Source organism: Budorcas taxicolor, chromosome 1 (genome assembly GCF_023091745.1).
Source record: "Budorcas taxicolor isolate Tak-1 chromosome 1, Takin1.1, whole genome shotgun sequence".
Lineage (NCBI taxonomy): Eukaryota > Metazoa > Chordata > Mammalia > Artiodactyla > Bovidae > Budorcas > Budorcas taxicolor.
In genome coordinates, this window is record NC_068910.1 from 22,999,882 (window position 1) to 23,013,883 (window position 14,002).

Here is a 14,002-nt window from a genome sequence, read left to right on the forward strand (position 1 = left end):
CTCTTCTCCATGGAGCAGATTTTAGAGCCGAGATAACTGGGCTGGTTTGAGTCCCTTCAACAACAGAATCGGGGACCTGCTGGGGAGCCTGGGAGATATTGCTGAGTGCCCGCCCAGCCTCTGAGTCAACTTGTGGGCTCTGCCACCAAGGACCTAAAAATAGCTCACTGCAGGCCAGCGAAGGCCAGAGTCCCCTCTCCCTGCCTCCCCTCCGCCTTGGGTGTGAGCTTTCACACCTGTGTGCTGGCCCATTTGACCTTGTTCACATCTCAGTTGACAACCTGGAAAAGCCTCAAGGAAGCAGCATCCGTAAATAGAACCAAAAGGCAAACATGTGAGCCTTTTCTCTAAGCTAGAAACCCAGGCTGCATCTCTTCTGGACTGTTTTCTGAGAGCCAGTCTCTTAGAAGGATTGTGCCCAAGGTCGTTGGAGACTGCTGAAAGCTAAAACCAAGTTCTCTAGCTGCCTGATCCTGGCACAGCCTGGGCAGAGGAGACATGAGCGGCGCATGGCCTTGGGAGTACCTTGTTTAGAATCAGGGCAGGGCTGGGGACAGCTGCTTACTTACCTTTCGATGTCTCCGCACCCCACTCTGTTTCGAAAGCCAAAGGCCCGTCCCTGACAGCTGGAAATAGCATGGGGAGGAATAATGTGGACACTTTTGACAAGTAACACCTCCACTCAGCACTCTGAATTCCACAACACCTTTGAGTCTGTTTTCCCAGCCTCCTTTGGGTCTCGAGGGTAGAAATTTGCTGGGCCATTGTTTTAACAAGGATGCCCCTGAAGCTTTGTCTGTATTCGTTAAAGGACACTGGATCAAGTCCAGCCACCAAGTTGCTTTTATCAGCGTTAGAGCGGTCTGGATGGCTTGCTGCCATCTGTGAGAAGTTTCTGTCTTGTTGTTGAACCTGCAGCATATCACCAAGCCGCTCTTGGAGGAGGTTGGCTGGCGCAAGTGTCTTGGCAAGAGTGTGACTGTAGTCTTTTCTCCCTCTCTGCCTCCCTCACTCTCCCTGCCTAGGTCTTCCCTCACCCTGGCATCTGTAGGTCCCAGGTCCCTCCCCAGCAGTCAGATACCGTAACTGGAGAGACCTCTGGGGGCAAGCAGAGCTGCATCCCGAACAGCCCTCTGGAGAAGGGAGTCTGGGGCTAGGTGTTAACATCAGGGGTCCGGAATGGAGTTGTGCACGTTAGTGTGAGGCGCCGTGATAAAAGAGCCTGTGTTTCCGCCCAGCCTTTTGCCAGTAATTCTAGATCAGAAGCCGTCAGAAGTTTTTCATGTGTGAACTGGTTTAAAAGCCATTGATGGCCAGAGAGCAAGGATACACCAGTGTAGAGGCTTACTTTTCATGGTACAGAAGCAATTCTGTGTTGAATTTTTTTTAAAAAATGCAGACAATTTTGAGAATGGAAAGCCGAATTTTGGTGGGAGGGGGCAGATAAAAATCACCATGGGGGAAAATTTTCCACGATTTCCAAAGAGATTGATTTTTTTTTTTTAAACCTTTGTTGTCGTGTTAAACAATATGATTAGGCCAGATGTCCTGCCTAGGCTCCTGTTTTTAAAAAATTGCCTTTGTATCGTGAAATAACTGGGATGTAGCAGAATCTGTCATTCACCGAGTCACTGGAATGCTTAAATGTTTCCAGGGCACTCTGCGCGTTACCCTCACCCTCTTTGGATACCGTCCTGAGACTAAGTGTAAATTTCTGCTTGGAGCACACCCCGTGTTGTGTGTATCTACACCCCACGTCCAACCACTGCACACGCTTCTGTGGCTGCCACTGAGGTGGGCAGCAGGCACCCCGGGCAGGGTGCAGGTGACAGTGCCCATGTGGAGGTGGCGGGGTGCCCCTGGACACACCTCCCTTCTTGGGATTAATGCCTGTGATCTTCCTGAGGGTTTCAGAGACCACCCACACACCCACCCCCCACCCACCCACCCAGAATGGTTTTCCTAGTACTTAACCCCCAGAGAAAGAGTTTGATAGGTTAAGGCATCTCTGCCTGAGAAGGTGCCATTGAATTTGAGGGTATGAGCTGGAGTTTTTCAATAGTTGATTCCACCAGCAGCTCCTGAAAGGAGAACCAGGCATTTCGCTTAGAGGAACACAGGAAGTTGCCAAACCACAGGGTAAATTTCCCAAGGCTCCGATCATGGCCCCAGGTAGAGCCAGGACAGAGCCAGTCAGTGCATCTATTTTCCTTAAAATTCTTGGGTTACAAACTTCAGATTCAGGGAATTTTCAGTCAACCACAGGTAGAATGAATAAATACTTGGTTACCAGCCTAATAATGTGAATCGCTACAGAATTATGTAAGATAACAAAGTTTATGGAGATACTTTAGCTATAAATTGATGTAAAATACTGATTCTTTTTTTAAAGGAAGGGGAGAACAGTATCTTGTTCAGTTATTATGCAATCAATTAGTAAATGTTTTTAAAATGATACTGTAAGAGAGCTTGTAAGAAGAGTGCACAGATGGGCCCATTTGGTATAGTTAGGAGAGGTCGGTCTGGTTTTTCATCCCAGGAGAGGGAGAGAAGGAGGTAAGAGGAAATCAGAACGTACCTAGCTGATTCCTCAGTGACAAGTGCAATGGGGGATGGGTAGAATTTATTTTCAGAGCCAAGGGGACTTGATGGTTATAAATAAAGTTGCTTTTAGTGATGGAATTGTAGACAGATCATGTTGTTCCAGAAGATGTGAATAGGACCCATGATAGAAAGTTGACTCAGAATAATGTAGATATTTAGATAAGCGAATCTTGATCCTTTGATTTCTTAGATTGAGGTTTTAATTTCATTATTGTCTCCCGGTAGTACACAGAGCATCGGGATTAGGAAATTAGCCATTTTGGACTCTGCCTGCCACAAACAGACCTATTCTAAACAGTGCTATTAAATTTTAGACTGTTGTTCAAATATTTTTATTTTCTCCTACAACTACTTTTTATTATAAATGAACAAGACCATTTAAAACACGGGAGTACAAGTATTTTTTTGAACTAAATTAACTTGCAGAAACCAAATTTGCAGTGGTTGGGTTGTTTCTAGACAGATTTTGGTATCAATTTAAAACCAAGATAATTTTTATATTCTTTCCAATAGAATTTCGTGACAACTCCTGCAGTTTTCTTAACTTACAAAAAAAGAAAAAGTGCTGCAATGATGAACAAAGAATTATACAAAAACCTACTTTTGTATCTTTATTTTGGAATTTCTTGTTCTATTATAAATATGGAAGTATCCCTATTTGAGAAGACATATTTTGTTAAAAATGAATTGTACATATTTAAATATGTATTTTTGCACAGGTCTTTTTTTCTGATATCCTGTTTTGGTACAATTGAGATCATCTAGTATTTATTTATTAATTAATAAAAGTAAATACCTTTTTATAATTTGAAGTGGTTCACTGCCAAGCCAATAGTTCTAGGACCTGCCTCCTTTACCATGTAAGGGACGCCTCTGTTCTGTGAAAGTCTTTTGTCCCTTTCAGTGTCTCGGGAGTGGATTCATGCAGATGAAGTGGGCATTGCTTCTCCCTAGTTGCTTGATTTCCCTATAGACTACATGTAACAAGTGACACACTGCTTTTCTTTTGTTATGTGTGAGAGTGAGTGTGTGTGTGCACGCACGCGTACATGTGTATGTGTGCGCCCTGAGCACACGGGTGTTAGTATGTGACGTGATTAAAACTAATGGGAAAAACACAAAACTGAAAGTGCCTGAACCTAGTTTTAAGCTTAGACAGATTCTTTAAAAAGACTTGAATGTTCAGTTGAACTTTTTTGGAGTTTGCTTTTTCCACCTAAATATTGTTACTTAAATTTTAGGGGAGGAGTTGAAAACCACCAAATGCTGGTAATTTTATAAGGTATTTTAAAATCAAGACCTTTTGGTTCACAGGAATTCAACTGGCGATGAATTGCCAAGTGGCACCAAGGGTTACAAATCTTCTGTCAGCCAGCAACTTACATAGCATGTCCGTTTTGTTATTCACTTGTGAAATGCCGAGTTTAAAATAGAATATTTAAAATATTTTGTATTCCAAAAAATATAATACAGAGTACCTCTGAGAACATTGAAAAAATGTGTAATTTGAAAAAATGTAACTTATAAAGGCAGCTGTCTTCCTGCAAGAGTTCTGTTGCCAAGGAATTTCTTAATGTCTGTCATTCTGTCCTGCGGGGGGGAGTTGGGGGGGGGGGGGAGTTGGGCTTTGGAAAAATGATTGTCAAAAGTTTCATTATGTTTAGCAGAAAAATAATAATTTTTACATTTTGTGTAAAACCTTTTACATTTTCAGATCATTTAAATGAGCACTACATACTGTCAGTGTGAGTGTAGGGCCTTGAAAGCATTTTGCCGGTTTCTTTCTTTTTTTTTTCCCCTTTGAGCTTGGTTATAAAAGCAATCTCCTGTTTAAAATGTGTGAATAGTTTGATCATTTGTACACATAATCAAGAGCATCTCAGCTGGACTTTTTGTTGGCTGCTGTATAGAACATGAACAAATGTCAAGGGATAGAAGATTACTTTGGATATTTAAAAGAGAAGAAATATATAGTCTATTTGTTTTGTAACAAGTTCTGTAAATAAAATAATTTATACTATTTATAAGAAAAGTTGTGCTTTGCTTTATGAGAAATTAGTTTGTGGAACAAACATGTTAATGGGCAATAAAACTAGGATTTCTCAATAAATAAGGTTGCCTGCATGAAATATTTCACATGTTTCTGCCTTGTTGTGATCCTGAACCTCTACCAATCTAGTCTGACTCTTCATTTTTAACATCAGACACCCTTGTAAAGCCCCTTCCTTCAGCTTCCCTCCCATGCAAGCTACAAACTTTAAGGGCTTAAGATGTTTCCCTTCTTGGGCACAAAACTTCATCTTGGGTAAATTAATAACTGGGTAAACAGTGAACACAACTGTATTCTCGCCCTGTAGGTTTGTCAGCAGAAGGAAATCGATAGGTTGAGAAATGCATTCTATTTGTATTATTTGATGGCATGTGGTCAGTTTTGATTACAGGTAAGTCTGTGTGTGTGTGTGTGTGTGTGTGTGTGTGTGTGTGTGTATTTAATTTTTATTTTATATTGGAGTACAGTTGATTAACAATGTTGTGTCTGTTTCAGGTGTACAGCAAAGTGATTCAGTTATATGTATACAGGTATCCTTTTTCAAATTCTTTTCCCATTTAGGTTATTACAGAATATTGAGGAGAGAGGTAAGTTTATCCCAAGTGGGTCTGGTTTTTCTTTCTTTCTTACATACCTTGTTCTCTGGCAATATAAGTGTATTAGTATTAGGCACAGCATAATCTTTCATCTCAAGAAATTTGGCCATTTTTACCATTTGCAAACCATTCTTAAAATTCCAAATTATTTTTGTTGCTTAAAAGACTAAGGGAAGCAATGGATTTGTGGACTGGAATAAAGGTGAGTAATTACAGAAAGGGGTCAGGCTAGCTTCAGTCCCCACTGCCCTGCTCCATGGACTTACATTCCATCCTTAGATCAGCTGACTGTTCAAACTCATTCTTAATAAATTCCCTATAGATAACTCCTTTCACTTTGGATGTCCCCCTTAAGCGTCCCAGGAGAAGGTTCAATCACTCATCTTCTCATGCTTTTCTCACTTCTGTTCTCTTGCAGGTAACCTGACTGGGACAGCAGAAGATTATCCCAGTTCACCGACCAGGGGATTGGCAGTTTTGGATCTTGACCTGAAGGAATCAACCGGCAGAAAGGCAGGTGAGGTCGTTCTAGGCAGAGGGAGCAAAGTGGGCCAGCATAGGTGTGAAGACACACAGACTGAAGGATGGTTCTGGCTGAAAGGGAAGGGGGCCCACAGGGTTGGAGAAGATGGCCCCAGCTGTTCAGGACATTACATGTCAGGGGGCCCGCATCCTTAGGAGCATGCGATTTAACCAGATGTCACTGTCAGAGCCCAGAGATTTCACACCAATCCTAGCACATTGTAGCTGCCAAAGGTAAAAGCCATTCACATCTGTACTGGCGACTGTGGAAAATCAAAGAAGCACTTAAATCTCTTTCCCTTTTTCTCACATTTTCACTCTCGCCTAATCTCTATCTTTAGCCTTTACTCTCCACCCCGTCAAGTCCTCCTCATAAAACTCTGCCCTGAATCAGACCTCAGGTTCTGTGCCTTCTGACTCCAATGTCTGCTCTCATGATCCTCTCTTTCTCATAAGAAACACTTGTTCCCATTGCAAGTGGGATGTATTAAATGAGTCTAATATATATATTGTAATCTCTACCACATAGGACCTTCCCAGGTCAGAATGGGCAGGTGAGGACAGAATGGACAGATGAGAACCTTGGGACAAAAATAATTGATAAAGCTGTTATAGTGATCCAGGTAACAGCTATTAAGTTTCTAAACTAAGACAGTGACCATGTGGATAAAGTGGAAACTTACTCAAGGATCTTTTAAAGGTAAAACTAACAGATTTTGAGGTCTCATATGGGGAAGAGGGAGGCTAAGGTAATTTAGAGATTTCTGGCTTGGCCAGGTTGGTTGAGCCTTAAATGAAATACCTGCTGTGGTGACAGAAAACAAAAACACTGCAGTGAATTTGAGTTGCCTGTGTAATACCCAGTGGCCATATATATATACAGCCTGGAGCTTAAGAGACAGATTTGAGCATAAAATAGAATCATAGGGTTGCCTTTCACTGGGAGTGGATGAGTTCACCTAGGAGAAATAGGCAGCAATCTGACTTGTTATCAGTTAAAATAATGCTCATCGGGTTGGAGGCCTGAGGCCCCAGATGTGGTGGTGAGCACTTCGCATCCCTTCTCTCTCTCAAATCCCCTAACAGAGTACGTATTTCAGTGCTACTGCTCCTGCTGATGAGCAGCTTCTTAAAAGCTAAGTCTCTCTGTCCCACAGTGCCAGCCTTTGAATTCAGGGTTGTCAGAGCAGCAGTTCTTAATCTTCTTTTTTCCTTTCTGTAGAGTCTCAGGATCACATGAAAGAAATCATAGCTCTGTCTGACAGAGGCATGAGCACCCCACCTTCTATGTTCCCTTTCCATAAGATTTCTTAAGATATCACAAACTTAAAGCCCATGTTCCATGGCCAGAGAGAGAAGACAGCCCAAAATGAAACCCTGGAAAAGAGTGTTTTGGTGAAGACAAACAGAGGCAATACCAGAGACATCAGGGAAGGCAGAGAAGGATGCAGTTGAGTTGGTTTAGTTAACAGTTTAGACCGTTTTATCTTATTTATCAACCCTATCCACCCACTTTGGTGGTTTTTTTTTTTTTTTTTTTTCCCTTCTCCTTCTTTCTCCAGGATAACTGGAATCAGTATTGAGATGAAAAGTTAGACCCTGGCCCTGGGCAGGGAGACTGCTGAAGAATTAAAAATATGAGTGTGGCCAAGTGACGGCCTCATCTGGGTACTCAAGGAAGAATGGGAAGCTGCCATGTAAGTCAATGCAGGCCCCTAAAGATGTTGTATTTGCACTTTCCCTCTTACATCTTATTATCCTCCTCCTAGGTAACTTGGCTATGATCAGACCGGTTAAGGGATTCGTTCAGAGTTACAGAGCACAGTCCATGTTCAGTTTTATGTGGCCAGTAGTGAAGAAGGGCTCTCTGTGTCCAAGACAGATCCAGAATTAGCACGCTGACACACGACTAGGTCAGGAAACAAAGGCACAGGACAGTAGGGACCAAGTGGCAGTCCAGGTTTCATTTTCAAAAGCAGGGCTGTTCAGAGGTGTTTGTGATTCTTCGGTCCTGAGTGAGACCCTGATGGTGGATAGAAGTGGCGTGGAGAAAATAGCGCTGGAGTGAAGGCTTGGGAAGTGAGCTGTCGCTGTACAGGTTGTCTTTTCCAGAGGTGTTAGAGTTGAGAGGGAGTCAGAGCCAGCTGCTCAGGTTTGGAGTGAACGGGACATGGTGGCTTAGAGTTCTCAGGGCGGTGTGCACAGTGAGTGCTGGGTAGTGAGCAGCTTCACTGAGAAGGCATTTTGAATGAGGGCGGAAACTTAACAGCCAGCAGAGAACCAAGGCAGTAGGGAACCGTGGACATCATCTTGGCCCCGAGTTCCTGAGGTGTAGATGAAAGATATCCTCTAAGCCAGAGGGTTTCAAGAAAAGTAGAGTCCTCAAAAACCTAGTATAGAGTTTTACCAGTACCCAGCTAACCTGCCTCTTGAGAAACCTGTATGCAGGTCAGGGAAGCAACAGTTAGAACTGGACATGGAACGACAGACTGGTTCCAAATAGGAAAAGGAGTCCGTCAAGGCTGTATATTGTTACCCTGCTTATTTAACTTATATGCAGAATACATCATGAGAAATGCTGGGCTGGAAGAAGCACAAGCTGAAATCAAGATTGCCGGGAGAAATATCAATGACCTCAGATATGCAGATGACACCACCCTTATGGCAGAAAGTGACGAAGAACTAAAGGGCCTCTTGATGAAAGTGAAAGAGGAGAGTAAAAAAGTTGGCTTAAAGCTCAACATTCAGAAAACGAAGATCATGGCATCTGGTCCCATCACTTCATGGCAAATGGATGGGCAAACAGTGGAAACTGTGGCTATTTTTCTGGGCTCCAAAATCACTGCAGGTGGTGATTGCAGCCATGAAATTAAAAGACCTTTACTCCTTGGAAGGAAAGTTAAGACCAACCTAGACAGCATATTCAAAAGCAGAGACATCACTTTGTCAACAAAGGTCCATCTAGTCAAGGCTATGGTTTTTCCAGTGGTCATGTATGGATGTGACAGTTGGACTAGAAAGAATGCTGAGTGCTGAAGAATTAATGCTTTTGAACTGTGGTGTTGGAGAAGACTCTTGAGAGTCTCTTGGACTGCAAGAAGATCCAGCCAGTCCATCCTAAAGGAAATCAGTCCTGAATATTCACTGGAAGGACTGATGCTAAAGCTGAAACTCCAGTTAGTACTTTGGTCACCTGATGCGAAGAGCTGACTCATTTGAAAAGACCCTGATGCTGGGAAAGATGGAGGGCAGGAGGAGAAGGGGACGAAAGAAGATGAGATGATTGGGTGGCATCACCGACTCAATGGACATGGGTTTGGGTGGATTCCGGGAGTTGGTGATGGTCAGAGAGGCCAGGAGTGCTGTGGTTCATGGAGTCGCAGAGTCGGACACGACTGAGTGATTGAATTGAACTGAACTGAGAGTCCTCAAAAACCTAGTATAGAGTTTTACCAGTGCTAATAATCCCAGTGATTGCAGAGGCTCTTTGGAAAAGCAGTTCAGAGAGGGTTGATACAGTTGTCAGGGTGCCCCTTGTTGGTAGTGTTGACTAAGTGATCACTTCTACAAGGCAGTGTCAGGATTTATGATACATAATTGCTGGAATGAAGGCTGATTCATTCACTAGCTAGTTGTACCTTCTATTTCTTACATCCAGTCTACACGGGGAAGATGATGCCGTTACAAGAGATTTCTGAATGACAGGACATCTCCCTCCCCCTTGACCATGTACTTCAGGGTTATATTGGCCTGGACTGAACTGACATGCATTCTTTATATTTTTTTTTATCACTCCTTTTCCAAGCATTTTAATTGAAGGATGATTGCTTTACAATGTTCTGTTGATTTCCGCCATATGTCGACATGAACCAGCCAAAGGTGTGCATATGCCCCTTCCCTCTTGAACCTGCTTCCCACCCATCCCACCTCTCTAGGTTGTCACAGATCACAAGGTTGAGCTCCCGCATTATACAGCAGATTCCCACCGGCCATCTCTTGCATGTGGTCCCGTATATGTCTCCATGCTGCTCTCTGAGTTCGTCCCTCCCTCTCCTTCCCGCACCATGTCCGCAAGTGTGTTCTCTGTGTCTGCATCTCCACTGCTGCCCTGCAAGTAGGTTCATCAGGACTGTCTTTCTAGATTTCTCATATATGCGTTAATATATGCTATTTGTTTTTCTCTTTCTGGCTTACTACTGTATGTAACAGGCTGTCTGTTCATCCGTGTCACTAGAACTGACTCAAATGCATTGCCTTTTATGACTGAGTAATATCCCATTGTATGTATGTACCACACCTTCTTTATCCATTCGGACATGTAGGTTGCTTCCATGTCCTGGCTATTGTAAATAGTGCTGCAATGAACACTGGGGTACGTGTGCCTTTTACCATTGTGATCTTCTCAGAGTATATGCCCAGGGTGGGGGGTGGTCTAAGATGGCAGAGGAATAGGATGGGGAGACCACTTCCCCCCCACACAAATTCATCAAAAGAACATTTAAACACTCAGAGTCTATGGCGAGTAGTGAGATTTCTTGGTCATATGGTAGTTTTCTTCCTAGTTTTTAAAGGTCTCTCCATATTGTTCCAACAGCGTGTCACACATTCCTCATATCGTTTGTAGGTCTTCAAAAATGGAAGAAGAGTGTACGCCTGTGACTCTCTGCCTTCAAAACCAAAACCAGTGATTACTGGAGCATTTCATGTTTTTCACACAGGAATGTAATTTCATTTCCCCATAGCTGCTCTGAAGGTAAGAGGTTTGTTATTAACAACTGTGAGTTTTTGGAGCATTACGAACATGCAGGATTACAACAGCCTCCTGTCTTTTCATCCTGAAATCAAGGACCGATGTCAAGTGTCAACTCCTAATCATCTTCAAAAACAGGTTCCCCGCCCCACCTATTTTTTTTTGTTCACTAGTTCTATCTATGAATTGCACCCTTTTTCCTTTTTTGAATTGAAGCACAGCACATTCACGGCGTCATGCCAGTCTCCCTGCGTAGCAGGGTGACTCAGGTGTGCACATGTGCGTTCTTTTCTGTTACAGTTTATCCCAGCAGACGGAATACAGTTCCCTGTGCTGCACAACAGGATCTTGGGGTTTATTCATCCTGGATGTAATGCTTGGCGTCTCCTAACCGCAGGTCCTCACTGCACCATCCCCCGTCTCTCAGCCTTGGCAGCCAGAAGCCTAACCTCCATGTCTGTGCGTCTGTGTCTGTTCTAGCGATAGGTTCACTTGCGCCATATTATAGATGCCACATGTGAGTACTATCATCTTTTATTTGTCTTTCTCATTCGGAATTACTCCACGTAGTATGATAATGTCCAGTAGCATTCATGTAGCTGCAAAAGGCATTATTGCATTCCTTTATAGGGCTTAGTCATGCTCCATTGATGTATATACCACTGTCTGAAGATGGACACTTGTGGTTGCTTGTAGGTCTTGGCTAGGGTAAATGCTGCTCCAGTGAATATTGTGGTGCTTGTGTCTTTTCTTTTCTCCCCGCTGAGAGGCCCAGGAGTGAGATGACTGCATTATGCTGTAGCTCCGTGTTTAGTTCTTTAAGGAAGCCCTCTACTATTATCCATCATAAGGAAGCGCAAGTCGCTCAGTCAAGTCCGACTCTGTGACCCATGGACTATGGGATTCTCCAGGCCAGAATACTGGAGTGGGTAGCCTTTCCCTTCTCCAGGGGGATCTTCCCAACCCAGGGATCGAACCCAGGTCTCCTGCATTGCAGACAGATTCTTTACCAGCTGAGCCACGAGGGAAGCCGTTCTCTATCATGGCTGTAACCAATTGACATTCTTTGAAATGGCATAAGAGGGTTATCTTTTCTCCAGGCCACCTCTGACATTTAACATTGGTAGTCTTTTTGACGATGGCCAATCTGAGTGGTGGGAAGTGATACTTTGTTACAGTTTTAATTTGCAGTTCTCCTAAGGTAACTGACTTGGAGCCTCTTTTTATATGCCTTCCAAATAAAAGGAAAGCAACAACAACAAGAAACAGTCTGCAATAAATTGAACTCTTAAAGGTTCACCATGTTTTGCACTGGTTTTCAGTTTTCTACCTAAGGATACGCTTACGGAAGAATGGCCATCACACCCCATGTGCTCACTCAATTCAGTAATGGTAAACTCTGTGACCCTATGCGCTGTAGCCCTGCAGACTCCTCTGCCCATGGGGTTCTACAGACAAAAATACCAGAGTGGATCGCCTCCTCTCCTCCAGGGGACCATCCTGACCCAGGAATGGAGCCCTCATCTCATGCATCTTGGGAACTGCAGGCGAATTCTTTATCCCCTGAGCCACCAGGAAAACCCTTACACCCCAAAGGCCTTGCAGTTTGAAGTGCTACTAAACATTCGTTTTTAAGTTATTCTTACGGGAAGAATCAACAAGGCAGCGTAACTCTCTCAGGCCACTTTCGGACTTGGCACCCAGAGCCCTAGAGAAAAGTCATGTTCCTGGGTTGTAGATAAGCATGGAATGTGCCAGGGCTCAGGCCTCCTTACATCTTCCTCCATATCAGCCTCAGACAAAGCCCAAGCCTGCGCAGAAGGCAGTGCTGGGGAGGCCCTGGTAGTCAGGTGGGGAGATGCTGAAGTAGGAGGCGGAGGCGGGAACCCACCTCAGGGAGACTGGATAGCACGTGCCTATTCAGAGCTCCCTCAGCCTCGAGGGCCCACTGTTTTCTGAACACACCATGCACACTGGCTGAGCTGTAGAGCAGTCCGGATGGATGGTGGGGTCCAATCCCCCACGGACCAGGCACTCCAGGTCCGAGGAGGGCTTCTTTTTGGTACATCGCCCCCAGCTCCCTCGGCTCCAGCTCAGTCTGGCCTTGGGTCCCAAGTCTGCTCAGGCTTCTGTGGTATGAAAGCAGCCCAGGGTCCCCAGGCCTGAGTGGAAGACCATTCAATTTGGTTTGTTTTGAAAGTTAATTTTCCTTGCATGGTGGATACAGTTCATTTCCAGGTTTGTTTTAGGTGTAGTCACCTGATTCACTTATACCTGTGTGTAACTACAGGCTGCTTAGTAGAATTCCCTGTGCTAAAGGCTAGGTCCCTGTGGATTATTTATTGTATGTCTATGACTGTCCATATGATAATCCCTACTTCCTAATTTACAAAACTGAATTTATAAGCATGTTCATTGGTATCAGTTTTTAGATTGTACCCAATGGAGTTAAACAGCTGACCTTCTCTGACTGACCTCCCTTAGGATCATCATCAGCATGTCTGTTTATGTTGCTGGAAAAGACTTTTTTCATACTTTTTGATTGCTGCGTCATATGCCAGTGAATATATGGATATGGATGTGTGTGTGTGTATATATGTATGTGTACCACATGTTTATCCATCGCTGAAAGTGGACACTATATGTGCACGCATTCTTCAGTTCAGTTCAGTTGCCCAGTCGTGTCCGACTCTTTGCAACCCCATGGACTGCAGCACGCCAGGCTTCCCTGTCCATCACCAACTCCTGGAGCTTGTTCAAACTCACGTCCATCAAGTTGGTGATGCCATTCAGGGATGTTGTCCTCTGTCATCCCTTTCTCCTTCCACTTCAGTCATTCCCAGCATCAGGGTCTTTTCAAATGAGGCAGTTCTTTGCATCAGTATTGGCCAAAGTATTGGAGTTTCAGCTTTAGCATCAGTCCTTCCAATGAGTATTCAGAACTGATTTCCTTTAGGAAGGACTGGTTGGATCTCCTTGCAGTCCAAGGGACTCTGAAGAGTCTTCTCCAACACCACAGTTCAAAAGCATCAATTCTTCGGCGCTTTATAGTCCAACTCTCACATCTATACCTGATTACTGGAAAAACCATAGCTTTGACCAGATGGACCTTTGTTGGCAAAGTAATGCAGTCTTGGGCTGTGATAAATATCGGTGCAGTGAACACTGGAGCATAGGTGTCTTATCAGGTGATCTGTTCTCCATCTGCAGAGGCCCAGCACTGACAAGGCCAGAGATTGTGGTAGCTCCCAGTTAGTTTTTGGAGGAAGCTGCCTCCTGTTCTGTGTCCTGGCTGTTCCCAGTTGTTGTTACCCAAAGAAAATGTGAAAGGGTTCTGGTTTCTCCAGGCCCTCTGCAGCATTTATTGTTGGTGGTGTTTTTGTGAATGACTGTTTTGAGTGGTGGGAGGTGGTACCTCATTGTAGTTTTGATGTGCAGTTCTCCACTAATGAGCGATCTGGAACCTGTTTCCCGTGCTTT